The sequence below is a fragment of the Botryllus schlosseri genome, chromosome 2 (genome assembly GCF_051294905.1).
Source record: "Botryllus schlosseri isolate E-star chromosome 2, Bs_hap1, whole genome shotgun sequence".
In the NCBI taxonomy this organism is placed as follows: Eukaryota; Metazoa; Chordata; class Ascidiacea; order Stolidobranchia; family Styelidae; genus Botryllus; species Botryllus schlosseri.
Window position 1 is genome coordinate 28,804,350 of NC_137237.1, and position 19,395 is coordinate 28,823,744.

At 41.6% G+C, this 19,395-nt stretch overlaps 1 protein-coding gene and 6 non-coding genes across 8 annotated transcripts in view; all 7 read left to right on the forward strand.

The window, feature by feature from the left end:
• Window positions 1-19,395, forward strand: part of LOC145457677 (actin-related protein 2/3 complex subunit 2-like) — a 281,489-nt gene that overhangs the window by 166,641 nt on the left and 95,453 nt on the right. The window lies entirely within an intron of this gene.
• LOC145434740 (U1 spliceosomal RNA) lies at window positions 11,688-11,851 on the forward strand. Its single transcript, XR_013913563.1, has one exon. It is a non-coding gene; the product is annotated as a U1 spliceosomal RNA (small nuclear RNA).
• On the forward strand, window positions 12,656-12,819 carry LOC145434729 (U1 spliceosomal RNA). The gene has a single exon (XR_013913552.1). It is a non-coding gene; the product is annotated as a U1 spliceosomal RNA (small nuclear RNA).
• LOC145434703 (U1 spliceosomal RNA) lies at window positions 14,539-14,702 on the forward strand. The gene has a single exon (XR_013913533.1). It is a non-coding gene; the product is annotated as a U1 spliceosomal RNA (small nuclear RNA).
• LOC145434769 (U1 spliceosomal RNA) lies at window positions 15,505-15,668 on the forward strand. The gene has a single exon (XR_013913592.1). It is a non-coding gene; the product is annotated as a U1 spliceosomal RNA (small nuclear RNA).
• Window positions 16,498-16,660, forward strand: LOC145434699 (U1 spliceosomal RNA). Its single transcript, XR_013913529.1, has one exon. It is a non-coding gene; the product is annotated as a U1 spliceosomal RNA (small nuclear RNA).
• LOC145434759 (U1 spliceosomal RNA) lies at window positions 18,355-18,518 on the forward strand. The gene has a single exon (XR_013913582.1). It is a non-coding gene; the product is annotated as a U1 spliceosomal RNA (small nuclear RNA).

Sequence of the window (19,395 nt, forward strand, 5' to 3'; positions counted from 1 at the left end):
GATCAATGACGAGACAGAAGATATGTCAGATGCAACAGAAAGGACACTGAAAAACAGAAACTCAGAAGACGAAGAAGCAGAAACAACAGGGAAGCCCCAACCAGACCCGGAAGGGAAACCCAAGAAAAAGAAGAAGAAAAAGAAAAAGGGCGAAAGAACGAAATAGCAACTCCTAAAAACTCCAAGATGAAGCTGTCAATCCTGTCGATAAACATAAACGGATTAGGGAAAAACTGGATAAAATTCAAGACTCTGTTACTAAGAAACAAAAAGTACGATATAATTTGTCTACAGGAAACTCACAAATTAGATAAAAAACAACTCGAATCTCAGCTGTCACACTTAGATTACACTCTATTAGAAAACTGCCTTGACAAAACAGAAAAGAACGATCGTAATAAATTATACTTTCAAGGCACAGCCATAATTATTAGAAAACAGTTAGAAAATTATACGTTGATGAAATCAGAAATAATTATCGAACACAGAGCACAGAAAATCGAAATTAAAGATGATCAACACATTATAGAGATCTGGAACATATACGCCCCCCCGAACCAGGGAAAGTATAAAACAGATTTCTACGACAGTTTGACGACAGCGATTGGGAAAACGGATGAGAGAAAGATCATATGCGGCGACTTCAATATGATTAGTAGAGAAATAGATGCGAAAATTAAAACGAAACAGGGCTTGTCACCGGCAGGAAAGAAATGGAATGACACAATCAGACGATATAATTTGAGAGATATTTTCAGAACGAGGAACCCCCAAAAAATCTTATATACAATGATCAGAAAACATCAAGAAAGAAGAATAGATCGCATATACTGCACAAAAAACATCGAACAAGAGATACACAAATTTGAATACAAAGTCAACACCATTTCGGATCACCTATACATGAGCACCTTACTACTAGTCAAACAGAAGAGACCCGCATGGGGGAAAGGGCATTGGAAAAATAATGTGAATTTATATAATGATAAAGAAATAAGACAAGAAATCAAAGAGACCTACCTGATCTATGCCGGACAAAAAGAAATCTTTGATAGCATAGCAGGATAGTGGGATAAAATGAAAAGTAAGATCAAGCAGACACTGAAGAAGAGAGGAAAGAAACACAGAAAGGAAGTGTCGGAACGGAGATCTAAGATGGAAACTGAGCTGAGCCGAACCCTGACGAGCACAGAAAAACATCGAGATCTAATAGCAAAGATACGAGAATATGATAAGGAAGAAATTAAAAGATTAAATAAGAGAGCTAGAGTCATGGATATAGAACATGATGAAAAACCAACAAAATACTTCTTCGACCGAATAAAAAGCGAAGAAAAACGTCAAAACATAGAAACACTCGAAAACAGTAACGGAGAGTTACTAATCGAGAAAAAAGAAATGATGGATGAGGTTAAAGAATTCTACAATGGGTTGTGGGAGAAAACCTCCAATATTGATATGAGAATACAAGAAACCTTCAAAAAAGAAATTGAAGGTAGCCTATAGGAATTAGCGAAGAAAAACGAGCACATCTGAACGACACGATATCGGAAGATGAAATTCTGCTCGCGATTAAATCGATGAAAAATAATAGATCCCCCGGTACCGACGGGATCTCCATTGAATTCTATAAAACATTTTGGAACATGATAAGAAAAGAACTTACCGAGGTAATGAACAACGCATACAGCTTCAATTCTACCTGCAACACATGGGAAGAGGGATTAGTAAAGCTAATTTACAAGAAAGGAAATCCTAGGCACATCAAAAATTACCGACCGATAACATTATTAAATACGGATTACAATATATTATCTAAAATACTAACCAGTAGAATGAAAAGCATACTACCGGATATCATAGACAACACCCAAAAATGCAGCATTGACAAGAGAAGCATTTTTGATGCGGCACTTAATCTGAAATCTGCAATAGATTATTCCAGAAAGAAGGAGATACCGGCAGTGATAGGCAGCGTAGACCAGGAGAAAGCGTTTGATAGGGTCAATCATGACTACCTATTATCGCTAATAAAATCCTGGGATTTGGGAGAAAACTTCTACAATTATATCAAACATACATATAATAACGCTAGAAGTCGAATCCAAATCAACGGAGCGAAAACTAACTCGGTGAAAATAAAAAGAGGCATTAGGCAAGGCTGCCCCATGAGCATGATGCTCTATGCAATGGCAACCGAACCATTAGCAAAGAAAATAATAAAAGACGAAGAAATTAGAGGAATTAGATTAGGCCAAGAAGTTTTGAAAATTCAGCAATACGCGGACGATTTAACGACGTTCACTCAATCGAAAAACTCACTTACTAAAATTATGAAACACCTGAAAGATTTTGAGAAAGCAACGGGACAAAGCATTAACGAAGAAAAAACTCAACTACTGCCACTAACAAGAGCGGCAGGAATTGAGCTCAAAAACTCAGTATTCGAGAATTTCACAAAAAATAGTATAAAGATATTGGGATATAAGTTTGGGAAGGATGAAAACAAAGAGTCGTGGAAAGAAAGAATAGATAAGATCGATAAAATAATAAATATGTACAAAACAAGACGGCTGACTTGGATAGGAAAAATACAAATCCTGAAAAGTCTTGCAACGTCTCAGATACTCTACACTGCTAGAGTACATAGACCTACCAATGAGAACATTAAAAAAATAGAGAGGAGTTTCTTCCAGTTCATGTATTATCCAGAAAAGATGGAAGTAATAGCTAGGAATCTCCTTATAAAAAGGAAACACGAAGGGGGACTGGCCATGCCATTCCCAAAATCGATCGTAGACACGTGCCAATTGATAAAAATTGAGGCCCTGTCGGAATTAGAAAACACATGCGAATTCTGGCATCAAGAAGCCTTATATCAATTAGGAACCAAAATTAAAGCCATCAACGCGGGACTGTACACAAACAGCATGCCGCATAATGATAGCCCAGATCAAGAATGGAGAAGAATAGTTGAAGACATGAAGAAAATACGATGGTCAACCGAACAATGGATGGACGCCACTTTCAAAAACCTGTACATGAGATGTACAGAAAGTGTGGAGAAAAAATCACCATTCAGGCAAACGATGAAGTGGAAGGTATTGCAAGGAGAGGAGAGAGGACGTAATAACATACTTACCAACAAAGAGAAGATCATAAATTACAGACTAAATAACAAAGGATATATATTCGGCAAAGAAAAAAGAAGAAGAAATCTATGGAAAAGAAATGATATAACGTCTTGCAAGTTTTGCGGGAAAGATGAAGACGATATAGAACACGTCTTCACAAAATGTGCCTTCTCGCAAGAAGTCCTATGCAAGATGGAAAGCGAGAAAGGGATAAAATTACCGAGAAGAGAAAAACTACTTTACAGCCAAAAAAAAAAAAAATATGAACCAAATAATTCTTATCACGATATTTAGGAAAGTGATCCTGAGAACAAAACAAAAATGGGATATCGAAAACGTCTCAATGATTAACCGACAACACTGGACGGAAAAGACTGTAAAAGAAATTCTCAAAAAATACGACGACAGAATCGACTTGATTGAAAAGGTCGAACAAGAAAATACCTGGACGACCGACGAAGACGGACACACGATGACAAATTGACGACGATGGTTGGAGACGAACGAGGCGAGTTGAACGATGATGACGAGCATGGCGATGGAAATCTTGCAAGAATGATGATTTTGTGTATTTGTGTTTTTGCTTTTTTCACGCAATTTAATAACTTGTATTGAGATTATATTTTGAATAAACTATGGTTGACTGTGGCCAACCACGATAAAAAAAAAATTTCCGTTTCACCTTCGAGTCTTCTTCAGACTCTAACCTCCTCCCTCCTTGGACCTGACTCGTCTTCGTGAGTCAGGTCTGAAGAAGTCTGTTCCTACCTCTACTGGAGCTTGACTCGTCTTAGTGAGTCAACTCTAGTAGAGTCTTTTCTCTTCAGGTCTTGACTCTCTCTCTCGAGTCAGGACTTGTCGAGTCTTTTCTTTGGAGACTTGACTCTCTCTCGAGTCAAGTCTCCAACCTTTCCTTCTCTCGCACCTCTCTCCTGAGGCGACGAGTGAACTTCTTTAACCTTAGCTCAGTTCGATTGTCTGACGTCAGCCGCCAGACATCGAACGATCCTCGCGCGTCTGCGAAACCGCGGTATCGATTTCTCGCTTGTCTGGAAACGCCTCGCTTTGAGTTCCATAGCAAGATAAAAACGCCACAATATGGCCTATTCAAACGCAATAAAAGGCCGTGAATATCAGCGTATTACCTATGGAAACAGGCCGAGATCACTCGATGTAATGACGCCACTCGGCTGTCAAACAAGCGAGGTGATAGACGCCATCATCACAGATCCCAGACTTGGGCAATACAAAGATCATATATCATCAATATATCAAATTGGAAGAACAACATACAACCTTACATTCCATCAACAAGCAGAAACAGAAGCAATTCGCGAAAGGTTCATGGAAATAACACACCTTGGAATACTAACAACAAATGGAATGATTTACTTTCAGAAGCCGAGGCCGCCTGCAGCACAGGTTAACATTAGAGCTGTACCCACAGAAGTGGAGGAAGACGAAATACGCCACAAAATAGCCCAATATCAATGCGGCACGGTACAAGGAGTAAAACTCATATACCATAAAGGAACTGCCATACACAACGGGTATCGGCAGATAACCATAGAAGGCTACATACCTGGAAAAATCCCGCCCTTCATATATCTAGGCCAAGCCCCGTGCAAGGTCTACCCACCAAATAATGAAGGGAGCGAGACATGCTACAAATGTCTACAGAGAGGACACACTGCGAACCAGTGTCCAAATCAAACAGCGTGCTTTCTGTGCAAACAGACAGGACATAGACGTGATCAATGTCCAACAAAAACTGATGAACAAATACCCTCAAATCAACGTAGAATACTAAAAGTAGACGAAAACATAACACATGTCGATATGGTTGTGGAAGAACCAGCCCAACCAGATCTGAGTGAAAACGAAGAAAAATGCCCAACCCCTGTAGCGAGCGAGGCAGAGGTTGAGGAGACAAACGAACAAGAAGACAAGGACGAAAACGAAGAAGAAGAAACAGTAGAAGACTACTTTAACTTAGACCAACAATCACAGACAGATAGCGAACCAGATACACAAGCAGACAGCGAATTAGACAAAACAATCATTGAGAGAGCAGACAACGAAAGCAAATCGGACGAAGAACTAAAAATCATCACAAGTGATGATGAAACGCAAACAAGCACAAGCAGTAACCAACAAAAACGTATATTAAACAAAGACAGAGCCAACCAAACCTCGATACTTAGACAAAGATTCGAAGTTAGTAGCTTCACAGAAAAGGAATTCTTTAGCAAAACACATTACTCGCCAAACAAAAGAAGCAGGGACGCTCGTAGTCCGACATCGCCAACGGCAGGCAGAGCCAGACGAAAGCTGGCAAAGCCAGACCATAGCGATGAGAAATAGAAACGTGCCTTAAAGCGAACAAGTCTCCCCTCACTCTAAAGAAAATGGAATTCGATTTAGATATATTATCTCTGAACGTAAATGGAATGTCCACCCACTGGCACAAAATCAAAAGTCTAATAAAAACAGAAAAGCACACAAACATCATATGCCTCACGGAAACACACAGAGTAGACACACAAAAAGTCCAGAAATGGGCAAATCAAAACAACCTCTTATACTATTCGAACCATATAGGCCTGAAAGAAAAGTGGGTAGACACGGCAGAAAGAAAAAAGTTATACTACAAAGGAACCGCGATACTAGTTAAAAAAGACCTGGAAAACCAATACCATTTGACACACAAGATAATCAGAGAAGACAGGGTGCAGCTACTAACCCTAATAGATAGAGAGACCGGAGAGGAAACAAACCTCTACAACATCTACGGTCCACCCGATGTAGGGAGGCATCAAACAGAGTTATATCAAGAACTCATAAACGAAATCGAAAAGAAACCGAATGATGCCATCATCTGTGGTGACTATAACATCGTCACTGAAAAAATAGATGCAAAAAACAACACAAACTTCACCATGACGCCAGCTGCTAAGATATGGAAATTTTTCACTGACATACATAAAATTAGAGATATCTGGAGGTGGAGAAACCCAAGAACCAGGCTGTACACAGTCATAAAACACCAACAATCCAGAAGAGTCGATAACATCTACGTATCAGAAAGATTCCTGAGCCGAGTTAAGTCATGCGAACACAAACTAAACTTCGTCTCTGACCACATCTTCTTACAAAAGATCCACATAAGAATGAAACCAAGGCAGAGCAGATGGGGCAAGGGAATCTGGAAAAACGACACCAGAAAATACGCAGATGATAGCCTACGGAAACAGATAGAAAACCTACACGAAAGATGTGCCCAGGACAAACCAATCTTTGATGATATCTATGAATGGTGGGACCATTACAAAAAAGAAATGAGGAGACTAATAAGCACAAACGAAAGGCACAAAAGAATCGCGGCAAATAAAGAAAAACAAGCGATACAAGAAAATATCGCAAAAACACTACAAAACACCAGTGGGGACCAAAACACCTACGAAGAAGCAAAAAAACTCAAAAAAACAGAAGAAGAAAACATAAGATACCAATGCATACTGCACAAGTTGCATGACATCGAAGAGAATGAAAAACCCACCAAGTACTTCTACGATAAACTAAAGCAACGCAAAGAAAGTAAAATCTTTACAACTTTAGTGAACGAATCGGGAGTAGAAACGAAAAATAACATAGAAACTATGCGCGCAGTGGAAGATTTTTATAAAAATCTGTGGGGGAAGTCAAAGCAAGAGGACTCCAAGCTCCAAGACGACTACTTAGAAAATATAAGTGGCCTTCACATAAGTGAAGAAGAAAGAGCCCAGCTGGAAAGCCAAATTGACGAGGCAGAAGTTCGACACGCGATCCAAAACATGGAGAATAGAAAGACTCCCGGCTCTGACGGGCTGTCCAAAGAATACTATGCGACATATTGGAACATTCTTAAAAAAGAACTGACGGAGGTTATTAATAATGCATATATGTTTGGTGGATTATGTAAATCATGGACAACGGGTATTACAACATTACTATACAAAAAAGGAGAACCAAAGAAATTAAAAAACTGGCGGCCAATAACTCTCTTGAATACAGACTACAAAATATTTCCGGAATCATATCGAACAGGCTTAAACCCATCTTACCAAACCTTATCCACCACACACAAAAATGCGCTATAAAAGAACGGCAGATAACCGACGTCCTAAGAAATACCCAAGCGGTAATAGAATATGCCCAAGAAAAACATAAAGAACTCCTGGTCATGAACTTGGACCAGGAAAATGCTTTTGATAGGATTCATCACGAATACCTCTTCAAAATCTTGGGAGCATACCAACTACCCAACAACCTGACACGCATAATACGAGAAATCTATGAAAACGCCTCCAGCAAGATCCAAGTCAACGGAGCACTTACGAACCATATAAAAATAGAACGTGGAATCAGACAGGGGTGTCCGCTGAGTATGGCGCTCTACGCCATCAGCAGTGACCCCCTGTCAAGAAAAATCGAAAACGACGACAAAATAAAGCCATTTAACATCGGCAAAACGAAAATCAAAATTCAGCAATACGCTGACGACATAACCTGTTACTTAACCTGCGAAAAGGACGTAAAACAAATATTAAGTGAATTTGGCAAATTCGAACGCGCAACGGGACAGAGCCTTAACACCGGAAAAACCGAGATTCTACATATTAACCCGAAAAAACATCGGACTCGAATCCCGGAATTAGAAAGTAAAAAAAAAGATATGATAAAAATACTCGTACAATATTACGGTAAAAATCAAAATAAAGAAACCTGGAAAGAGAGAATAGCCAAATTGAAACGTATATTTTACGCCTACCGAAACAGGAATTTGACATGGACAGGGAAACTCACAATCCTAAACTCCCTTGCGTCAAGTCAGATATTGTACAATGCCAGAGTAATAACACCGCTCAAAGAGGACATTAAAAACATCGAAAAACTATACTTCGAATTTCTGTGGCATCCACAGAAAATGGAATGTATTGCGAGAAAAACGCTCATTGCAAACAAAGAAAAAGGCGGGATCGGATTCCCTGATGTAATAGGGAAAATCCAAACCTGCCAAGCAGAAAAAATTGCAATTCTAAAAAAACTTGTTACGCCAACAGAAATATGGCACAAACATGCCATCTATGAACTTGGTACCAAACTTAAAGGGATTAACAGTAAATTATATAACAACTCAGAAGCACATAAATACCCGACCCCCAAAAATTGGATAGATACTCTGAACATAACAAATAAGCTGGAACTGACGGAAGAAGAATGGGGAGAAATAACACACAAAAAATTGTACACAGAAATCAAAAAACTGAGAGCAAATAACCCAACTATTAGATTAGAAAATGGTACCGAGGCAAAATGGTCAAAAATCTGGAAAACGAAATACAAGGGCCAAACCATCATCACAAACAAAGAATTGGAAATAAACTACAGAATTGCAATAGAAGGGTATATATTTGGTGAAAAAAAGCGAAATAGAAATATGACACACACCAAATATAACAAACCGCTGCTTTTAAACTGCAAATTCTGCGGAGCGAAAAATGATAATGCAAAACACCTGATTACGGAATGCACATATATTAAAAAGATCAGAAAAAATATAGAATGTGCACTAAAATTACGTTGTCAAACGACGCAATTATGTACAATAATGAAAAAAATAAAATTAATTGGATATTAACATCAATCCTAAAGAGAAAAACCATAAACACGAAAATATCGCTCGACATTAACAACGAAAGAGTAGATCGTGAGGACATTGAAAAGAAAACCCTGAAAAAAATGAAAAAAAGACTCGAGAGAATAACACCGAACCCGGAAATACGCGAATGGGTTGAAAAAATAGTACTATATCTAGAAGAAATATCGTAAATTGAAAAAAAGAAAACACAATATTAGATCAACTTGGGTTCCAAACGAGAGTTTGGTTAATCTAACAAACACCACAGAGAAAAAAAGTGAAAAAATCCCTACAGGGGGGAGGGGGGGCTCGACAGAAAGCCACCAAACCACTCGCTTCCGGCGGTGAACCTCTGATCCACAAACGGGAGTCTGGAATACACAACACTCTTTTGATGTTGGAGTAGTTGGTTGTAATAAGGTACACACCAACTACAAAAACAGCTATCTAGAAACAACAGTACGCAAATAAGAGCTATCTAGAAACAAGAGTACGCAAATAAGAGTAAAATAAACAAGAAGAAACCTTTAAATTATGTTTATAAACTGTTTGAACCCTAAGTTTATAAAAAAAAAAAAAATAATAATAAATATGTAATAAAGACCCCGGCGGGAGGCAGCCCTAACCTAAGAGAGGACCGCCAAACGCCGGCGGATACGGAGAGCCGTATAAAAAAAAAAAAAAAAACCTTGTGGTACAACCGATACTTCCAATCACTTGCACACCTTGGAAGAGTATGGCCCTTGGCCTTCATATTCCAACCCGGGATCTCTGTCAGCTTGACTGGCCAGTATCCCAGTCACAAGTATGGTGGCGGCGGGACAAGCCTCCGCAGACGCCCCCAGCCAAAGCCTGCTTGTGACAGCCGTTTGAACCAACAAGGAAGAGAAACTTTGAAGGTAAAAATGGCAACCAGAAGCAACCTTTTGTGAGCTCTTGGGTCCTTTCGACCCAAGAGTGACCTATTAAGGCGCTTGTGGCAATAGCAACATGGTGTAGTGCCATGCGGCTGCCACAAGCGTAACGGGGTGGAGGTTTACTGCGGTTCCTCCAGGTTACCCCTAAAAAAAAAAAAAATGATGAACAAGCATGGCAATGCGCCATAACCACTGAAATAAAAAATAGAGTGAACTACAAAGAAGAAACCGTTTTATTTAAGTTCGAAAACAATTCAAACACCTTATTTAAAAAAAAACAAAAACCATAAAAAATAACAAAAATGTGTAATCAAATCCCCGAGCGGGAGGCAGCCCTGCAGATCAGTGATGAGCATCGGAGCGGAGTCGGAGTGGATTCGGAGCGGAGTTTTGCCGATTTTGTGACAGTCGGAGCGGAGTCGGAGTTTACTAGAGATATTTTTTCGGAGTACTGTAACTTTTGTCTCCGATATATTTGGATAGCTCTGACCAGAATACACTATTGATTATGATTACAAGCCAAAACACAGACAGTTGACACCTTGTGAAGTTGTAATATGACGGGTAACATGCAAAAATGATAGGCAAGGGCATAAAAATCAGTCATCTGCACTGCAATTGGGGACTAGAGAGTAAACAATACTATGAGTCCAACCATATTATCACATGTACCATGTTGTACCATGTACCATGCTTGCCACTGTCTCGGATACTTGACGAGATTCATCGGAGTATCTCGGAGTCTTGGATTAAAGCTCTTCGGAGTCGGAGGGAGTTTTCCTCAGACACTAAAGTTGTCGGAGGGATTCGGAGTCTCGAAAAGCACTATCCGCTCACCACTGCTGCAGATGCGAGAGGGATGCCAAACGCCGGCGGTTACGGAGAGCCGTATAAAAAAAAAAAAAAAGATGATGAACAAGCATGGCAATGCGCCATAACCAGTGAAATAAAAAATAGAGTGAACTACAAAGAAGAAACCGTTTTATTTAAGTTCGAAAACAATTCAAACACCTTATTTAAAAAAAAAAAAAACCATAACAAATAACAAAAATGTGTAATCAAATCCCCGAGCGGGAGGCAGCCCTGCAGATGCGAGAGGGCTGCCAAACGCCGGCGGTTACGGAGAGCCGTATAAAAAAAAAAAAAAATTAAATAGCTCATGGTGCACGGGAAAGAATTCGTGGCCAGCGGCTCTCGTAACGACACTCATTTACATGCATTCTCGCAAAGCCGCTGATTATTATAAATATACCAAATACTTGGTTTGTTGATTTATTTTCCCCCTCGGACCGAACGTAGCCATATAACACGTTTTGAGTTGGCCTACACCTCGATTTGTTCTCGTAGACCTGCGATATAGCAATGGCGTCTGACCTTTACATCGTTATAGTGTCTGTTTCTGGGTAAGATTTAACGATTAGCGGTTAGTAGGTCTTTTCCGTATAGTGCGAGCCTAATTTCTTTTTCACCTAGCTCTCCTGAACTGATCATATACACTTCATGTATTTTGATAAGCGCCTGGATTGTGGCGAGAATTGATGACAGTCGGCAGATCAGAAATTAATCTACAATAGGCTTTCCCTATATGCCTCGCTTTTGTAGCTGTGAAAACTTTGCATTGCTATGTCTCGCTTCTGTAATCCTATACCGGCTCTTTATTGGCAAAGCGAATATCAGAGCACCATGGAGATGACCATAAAACGCAAGATAATGATTATCGCACTTTTAAGCAAGGAATGGACGGTGGAATTCGCAATTGGACGCCGCAGTCAGTCCAATATCATCGATGACGTCCCAATCATATTTTGCGTTCGCGTCTAGTAGAAAATATTTCATTTTGCTTCGGCGATTCAAAGCGCACTTGGTGAATGCATTTATGCATATGTGGAGAGCGTGCTCACCACAATATTTATTTTGTTGTATGAAATTGGGTGTCAATAAATTTCTGGAAAACTCATACTTACCTGACGAGGCAGTGAACCATGATCAAAAAGGCGGTTCTGCCCGGGCGAGGCCTAGCCATTGCACTTCGGCTTGATTGACCTCGGCGATTACCCCAAATGTGGGTAACTCGGTCGTGTAATTTCTGGTAGTGGGGTCTGCGTTCGCGCTAACCCTTTCCATCCAACCATACTAATTAAATAGCTCACAGTGCATGGAAAAGAATTCGTGGCCAGCGGCTCTCGTAACGACACTCACTTACATGCATTCTCGCAAAGCCGCTGATTATAATAAATATACCAAATACTTGGTTTGTTGATTTATTTTCCCCCTCGGAACGAACGTGGCCATATAACACGTTTTCAGTTGGCCTACACCTCGATTTGTTCTCGTGGACCTGCGATATAGCAATGGCGTCTGACCTTTACATCGTTATAGTGTCTGTTTCTGGGTAAGATTTCACGATTAGCGGTTAGTAGGCCTTTTCCGTATAGTGCGAGCCTAAATTCTTTTTCACCTAGCTCTCCTGAACTGATCATATACACTTCATGTATTTTGATAAGCGCCTGGATTGTGGCGAGAATTGATGACAGTCAGCAGATCAGAAATTAATCTACAATAGGCTTTCCCTATACGCCTCGCTTTTGTAGCTGTGAAAACTTTGCATTGCTATGTCACGCTTCTGTAATCCTATACCGGCTCTTTATTGCCAAAGCGAATATCAGAGCACCATGGAGATGACCATAACACGCAAGATAATGATTATCGCACTTTTGAGCAAGGGATGGACGGTGGAGGCGTCCAATATCATCGATGACGTCCCAATCATATTTGGCGTTCGCGTCTAGTAGAAACTATTTCATTTTGCTTCGGCGATTCAAAGCGCACTTGGTGAATGCATTTATGCATATGTGGTGAGCGTGCTCACCACAATATTTATTTTGTTGTATGAAATTGGGTGTCAATAAATTTCTGGAAAACTCATACTTACCTGACGAGGCAGTGAACCATGATCAAAAAGGCGGTTCTGCCCGGGCGAGGCCTAGCCATTGCACTTCGGCTTGGTTGACCTCGGCGATTACCCTAAATGTGGGTAACTCGGTCGTGTAATTTCTGGTAGTGGGGTCTGCGTTCGCGCTAACCCTTTCCATCCAACCAACCATACTAATTAAATAGTTCACAGTGCACGGAAAAGAATTCGTGGCCAGCGGCTCTCGTAACGACACTCACTTACATGCATTCTCGCAAAGCCGCTGATTATTATAAATATACCAAATACTTGGTTTGTTGATTTATTTTCCCCCTCGGAACGAACGTGGCCATATAACACGTTTTGAGTTGGCCTACACCTCGATTTGTTCTCGTGGACCTGCGATATAGCAATGGCGTCTGACCTTTACATCGTTATAGTGCAGGGGCTGGCAACTTCTCCAGTCGGCGGGCCGGATAGAGGAAAATTAGGTACTTGGCGGGCCGGATTGCTGAATCGACACATTATTCGCCCATTTATCCACATATACAAGGAATAAATCGTATTTAATAAATGTATTTTAACGACAGCAATGTCGCTTCAAAGCCATTTCTCCGATAATGGCGAGGACAGTGTGGATTTGAGAATAACATTATCATACAGGCGCCGCCATGTCTGCTTCACTCTGATCAATCAACACACGGTGCAATCCCTAGTTAAGATTTCAAGTCGTTCGATGACCCCGGTAACCCTAATTTACCAAGATATCAATTCATTAGGGTTGAGTAGGTGCCGTGATAGCGTCGTTGTTCAACTGTGTGGCGTAAATAATCTCGAATATTGAATTCATACGGCCCGCGTTTTCTACAAAATTTGAAAACTGGCCTGCGACCCGTTTTGAGATGGCGACCCCTGGAATATGCGGTGCCTTACAAAAGCCTAGAAGTGTGGCGTGCTACAAGTCGGCGGTTGCGGAATCGAAAATAAGAAATATATCAGTCTGGTGTAAATGACCATTGTAGTCGACAAAAATCATGATTACCACAGACGACATTAGGGTTGAGTGCATATCGCAAATGCCGATAATGCAAGTCTTCTCGCTTCGACGAACTTACGCGTATGCTCCACTCTCGCAACGATGCGCACACACGTATATAATAATATACAGTCACTTAAATTTGACGTAGTATGCAAGTAGTGGGGGATCTCGACAGACTGGGGCCGCGGGCCACATTATCATGTAAGACGGAAAACCGTCCGCGGGCCGGACAAAATCCCTTCGCGGGCCGGATCCGGCCCGCGGGCCGTATGTTGCCCACCCCTGTTATAGTGTCTGTTTCTGGGTAAGATTTAACGATTAGCGGTTAGTAGGCCTTTTCCGTATAGTGCGAGCCTAATTTCTTTTTCACCTAGCTCTCCTGAACTGATCATATACACTTCATGTATTTCGATAAGCGCCTGGATTGTGGCGAGAATTGATGACAGTCGGCAGATCAGAAATTAATCTATAATAGGCTTTCCCTATATGCCTCGCTTTTGTAGCTGTGAAAACTTTGCATTGCTATGTCACGCTTCTGTAATCCTATACCGGCTCTTTATTGGCAAAGCGAATATCAGAGCACCATGGAGATGACCATAAACCGCAAGATAATGATTATCGCACTTTTAAGCAAGGAATGGACGGTGGAATTCGCAATTGGACGCCGCAGTCAGTCCAATATCATCGATGACGTCCCAATCATATTTTGCGTTCGCGTCTAGTAGAAACTATTTCATTTTGCTTCGGCGATTCAAAGCGCACTTGGTGAATGCATTTATGCATATGTGGAGAGCGTGCTCACCACAATATTTATTTTGTTGTATGAAATTGGGTGTCAATAAATTTCTGGAAAACTCATACTTACCTGACGAGGCAGTGAACCATGATCAAAAAGGCGATTCTGCCCGGGCGAGGCCTAGCCATTGCACTTCGGCTTGATTGACCTCGGCGATTACCCCAAATTTGGGTAACTCGGTCGTGTAATTTCTGGTAGTGGAGTCTGCGTTCGCGCTAACCCTTTCCATCCAATCATACTAATTAAATAGCTCACAGTGCATGGAAAAGAATTCGTGGCCAGCGGCTCTCGTAACGACACTCACGTACATGCATTCTCGCAAAGCCGCTGATTATAATAAATATACCAAATACTTGGTTTGTTGATTTATTTTCCCCTCGGAACGAACGTGGCCATATAACACGTTTTGAGTTGGCCTACACCTCGATTTGTTCTCGTGGACCTGCGATATAGCAATGGTGTCTGACCTTTACATCGTTATAGTGTCTGTTTCTGGGTAAGATTTCACGATTAGCGGTAGTAGGCCTTTTCCGTATAGTGCGAGCCTAAATTCTTTTTCACCTAGCTCTCCTGAACTGATCATATACACTTCATGTATTTTGATATGCGCCTGGATTGTGGCGAGAATTGATGACAGTCAGCAGATCAGAAATTAATCTACAATAGGCTTTCCCTATATGCCTCGCTTTTGTAGCTGTGAAAACTTTGCATTGCTATGTCACGCTTCTGTAATCCTATACCGGCTCTTTATTGCCAAAGCGAATATCAGAGCACCATGGAGATGACCATAACACGCAAGATAATGATTATCGCACTTTTGAGCAAGGAATGGACGGTGGAGGCGTCCAATATCATCGATGACGTCCCAATCATATTTGGCGTTCGCGTCTAGTAGAAACTATTTCATTTTGCTTCGGCGATTCAAAGCGCACTTGGTGAATGCATTTATGCATATGTGGTGAGCGTGCTCACCACAATATTTATTTTGTTGTATGAAATTGGGTGTCAATAAATTTCTGGAAAACTCATACTTACCTGACGAGGCAGTGAACCATGATCAAAAAGGCGGTTCTGCCCGGGCGAGGCCTAGCCATTGCACTTCGGCTTGGTTGACCTCGGCGATTACCCTAAATGTGGGTAACTCGGTCGTGTAATTACTGGTATTGGGGTCTGCGTTCGCGCTAACCCTTTCCATCTAACCAACCATACTAATTAAATAGCTCACAGTGCACGGAAAAGAATTCGTGGCCAGCGGCTCTCGTAACGACACTCACTTACATGCATTCTCGCAAAGCCGCTGATTATTATAAATATACCAAATACTTGGTTTGTTGATTTATTTTCCCCCTCGGAACGAACGTGGCCATATAACACGTTTTGAGTTGGCCTACACCTCGATTTGTTCTCGTAGACCTGCGATATAGCAATGGCGTCTGACCGTTACATCGGTATAGTGTCTGTTTCTGGTTAAGATTTCACGGTTAGCGGTTAGTAGGCCTTTTCCGTATAGTGCGAGCCTAATTTCTTTTTCACCTAGCTCTCCTGAACTGATCATATACACTTCATGTATTTTGATAAGCACCTGGATTGTGGCGAGAATTGATGACAGTCTGCAGATCAGAAATTAATCTACAATAGGCTTTCCCTATATGCCTCGCTTTTGTAGCTGTGAAAACTTTGCATTGCTATGTCTCGCTTCTGTAATCCTATACCGGCTCTTTATTGGCAAAGCGAATATCAGAGCACCATGGAGATGACCATAAAACACAAGATAATGATTATCGCTCTTTTAAGCAAGGAATGGACGGTGGAATTCGCAATTGGACGCCGCAGTCAGTCCAATATCATCGATGACGTCCCAATCATATTTGGCGTTCGCGTCTAGTAGAAACTATTTCATTTTGCTTCGGCGATTCAAAGCGCACTTGGTGAATGCATTTATGCATATGTGGAGAGCGTGCTCACCACAATATTTATTTTGTTGTATGAAATTGGGTGTCAATAAATTTCTGGAAAACTCATACTTACGTGACGAGGCAGTGAACCATGATCAAAAGGCGGTTCTGCCCGGGCGAGGCCTAGCCATTGCACTTCGGCTTGGTTGACCTCGGCGATTACCCCAAATGTGGGTAACTCGGTCGTGTAAGTTCTGGTAGTGGGGTCTGCGTTCGCGCTAACCCATTCCATCCAACCATACTAATTAAATAGCTCACAGTGCATGGAAAAGGATTCGTGGCCAGCGGCTCTCGTAACGACACTCACTTACATGCATTCTCGCAAAGCCGCTGATTATAATAAATATACCAAATACTTGGTTTGTTGATTTATTTTCTGCCTCGGAACGAACGTGGCCATATAACACGTTTTGAGTTGGCCTACACCTCGATTTGTTCTCGTGGACCTGCGATATAGCAATGGCGTCTGACCTTTACATCGTTATAGTGCAGGGGCTGGCAACTTCTCCAGTCGGCGGGCCGGATAGAGGAAAATTAGGTACTTGGCGGGCCGGATTGCTGAATCGACACATTATTCGCCCATTTATCCACATATACAAGGAATAAATCGTATTTAATAAATGTATTTTAACGACAGCAATGTCGCTTCAAAGCCATTTCTCCGATAATGGCGAGGACAGTGTGGATTTGAGAATAACATTATCATACAGGCGCCGCCATGTCTGCTTCACTCTGATCAATCAACACACGGTGCAATCCCTAGTTAAGATTTCAAGTCGTTCGATGACCCCGGTAACCCTAATTTACCAAGATATCAATTCATTAGGGTTGAGTAGGTGCCGTGATAGCGTCGTTGTTCAACTGTGTGGCGTAAATAATCTCGAATATTGAATTCATACGGCCCGCGTTTTCTACAAAATTTGAAAACTGGCCTGCGACCCGTTTTGAGATGGCGACCCCTGGAATATGCGGTGCCTTACAAAAGCCTAGAAGTGTGGCGTGCTACAAGTCGGCGGTTGCGGAATCGAAAATAAGAAATATATCAGTCTGGTGTAAATGACCATTGTAGTCGACAAAAATCATGATTACCACAGACGACATTAGGGTTGAGTGCATATCGCAAATGCCGATAATGCAAGTCTTCTCGCTTCGACGAACTTACGCGTATGCTCCACTCTCGCAACGATGCGCACACACGTATATAATAATATACAGTCACTTAAATTTGACGTAGTATGCAAGTAGTGGGGGATCTCGACAGACTCGGGCCGCGGGCCACATTATCATGTAAGACGGAAAACCGTCCGCGGGCCGGACAAAATCCCTTCGCGGGCCGGATCCGGCCCGCGGGCCGTATGTTGCCCACCCCTGTTATAGTGTCTGTTTCTGGGTAAGATTTAACGATTAGCGGTTAGTAGGCCTTTTCCGTATAGTGCGAGCCTAATTTCTTTTTCACCTAGCTCTCCTGAACTGATCATATACACTTCATGTATTTCGATAAGCGCCTGGATTGTGGCGAGAATTGATGACAGTCAGAAGATTAGAAATTAATCTACAATAGGCTTTCCCTATATGCCTCGCTTTTGTAGCTGTGAAAACTTTGCATTGCTATGTCACGCTTCTGTAATCCTATACCGGCTCTTTATTGCCAAAGCGAATATCAGAGCACCATGGAGATGACCATAACACGCAAGATAATGATTATCGCACTTTTGAGCAAGGAATGGACGGTGGAGGCGTCCAATATCATCGATGACGTCCCAATCATATTTGGCGTTCGCGTCTAGTAGAAACTATTTCATTTTGCTTCGGCGATTCAAAGCGCACTTGGTGAATGCATTTATGCATATATGGTGAGCGTGCTCACCACAATATTTATTTTGTTGTATGAAATTGGGTGTCAATAAATTTCTGGAAAACTCATACTTACCTGACGAGGCAGTGAACCATGATCAAAAAGGCGGTTCTGCCCGGGCGAGGCCTAGCCATTGCACTTCGGCTTGGTTGACCTCGGCGATTACCCTAAATGTGGGTAACTCGGTCGTCTAATTACTGGTAGTGGGGTCTGCGTTCGCGCTAACCCTTTCCATCCAACCAACCATACTAATTAAATAGCTCACAGTGCACGGAAAAGAATTCGTGGCCAGCGGCTCTCGTAACGACACTCACTTACATGCATTCTCGCAAAGCCGCTGATTATTATAAATATACCAAATACTTGGGTTGTTGATTTATTTTCCCCCTCGGAACGAACGTGGCCATATAACACGTTTTGAGTTGGCCTACACCTCGATTTGTTCTCGTAGACCTGCGATATAGCAATGGCGTCTGACCTTTACATCGTTATAGTGCAGGGGCTGGCAACTTCTCCAGTCGGCGGGCCGGATAGAGGAAAATTAGGTACTTGGCGGGCCGGATTGCTGAATCGACACATTATTCGCCCATTTATCCACATATACAAGGAATAAATCGTATTTAATAAATGTATTTTAACGACAGCAATGTCGCTTCAAAGCCATTTCTCCGATAATGGCGAGGACAGTGTGGATTTGAGCATAACATTATCATACAGGCGCCGCCATGTCTGCTTCACTCTGATCAATCAACACACGGTGCAATCCCTAGTTAAGATTTCAAGTCGTTCGATGACCCCGGTAACCCTAGTTTACCAAGATATCAATTCATTAGGGTTGAGTAGGTGCCGTGATAGCGTCGTTGTTCAACTGTGTGGCGTAAATAATCTCGAATATTGAATTCATACGGCCCGCGTTTTCTACAAAATTTGAAAACTGGCCTGCGACCCGTTTTGAGATGGCGACCCCTGGAATATGCGGTGCCTTACAAAAGCCTAGAAGTGTGGCGTGCTACAAGTCGGCGGTTGCGGAATCGAAAATAAGAAATATATCAGTCTGGTGTAAATGACCATTGTAGTCGACAAAAATCATGATTACCACAGACGACAT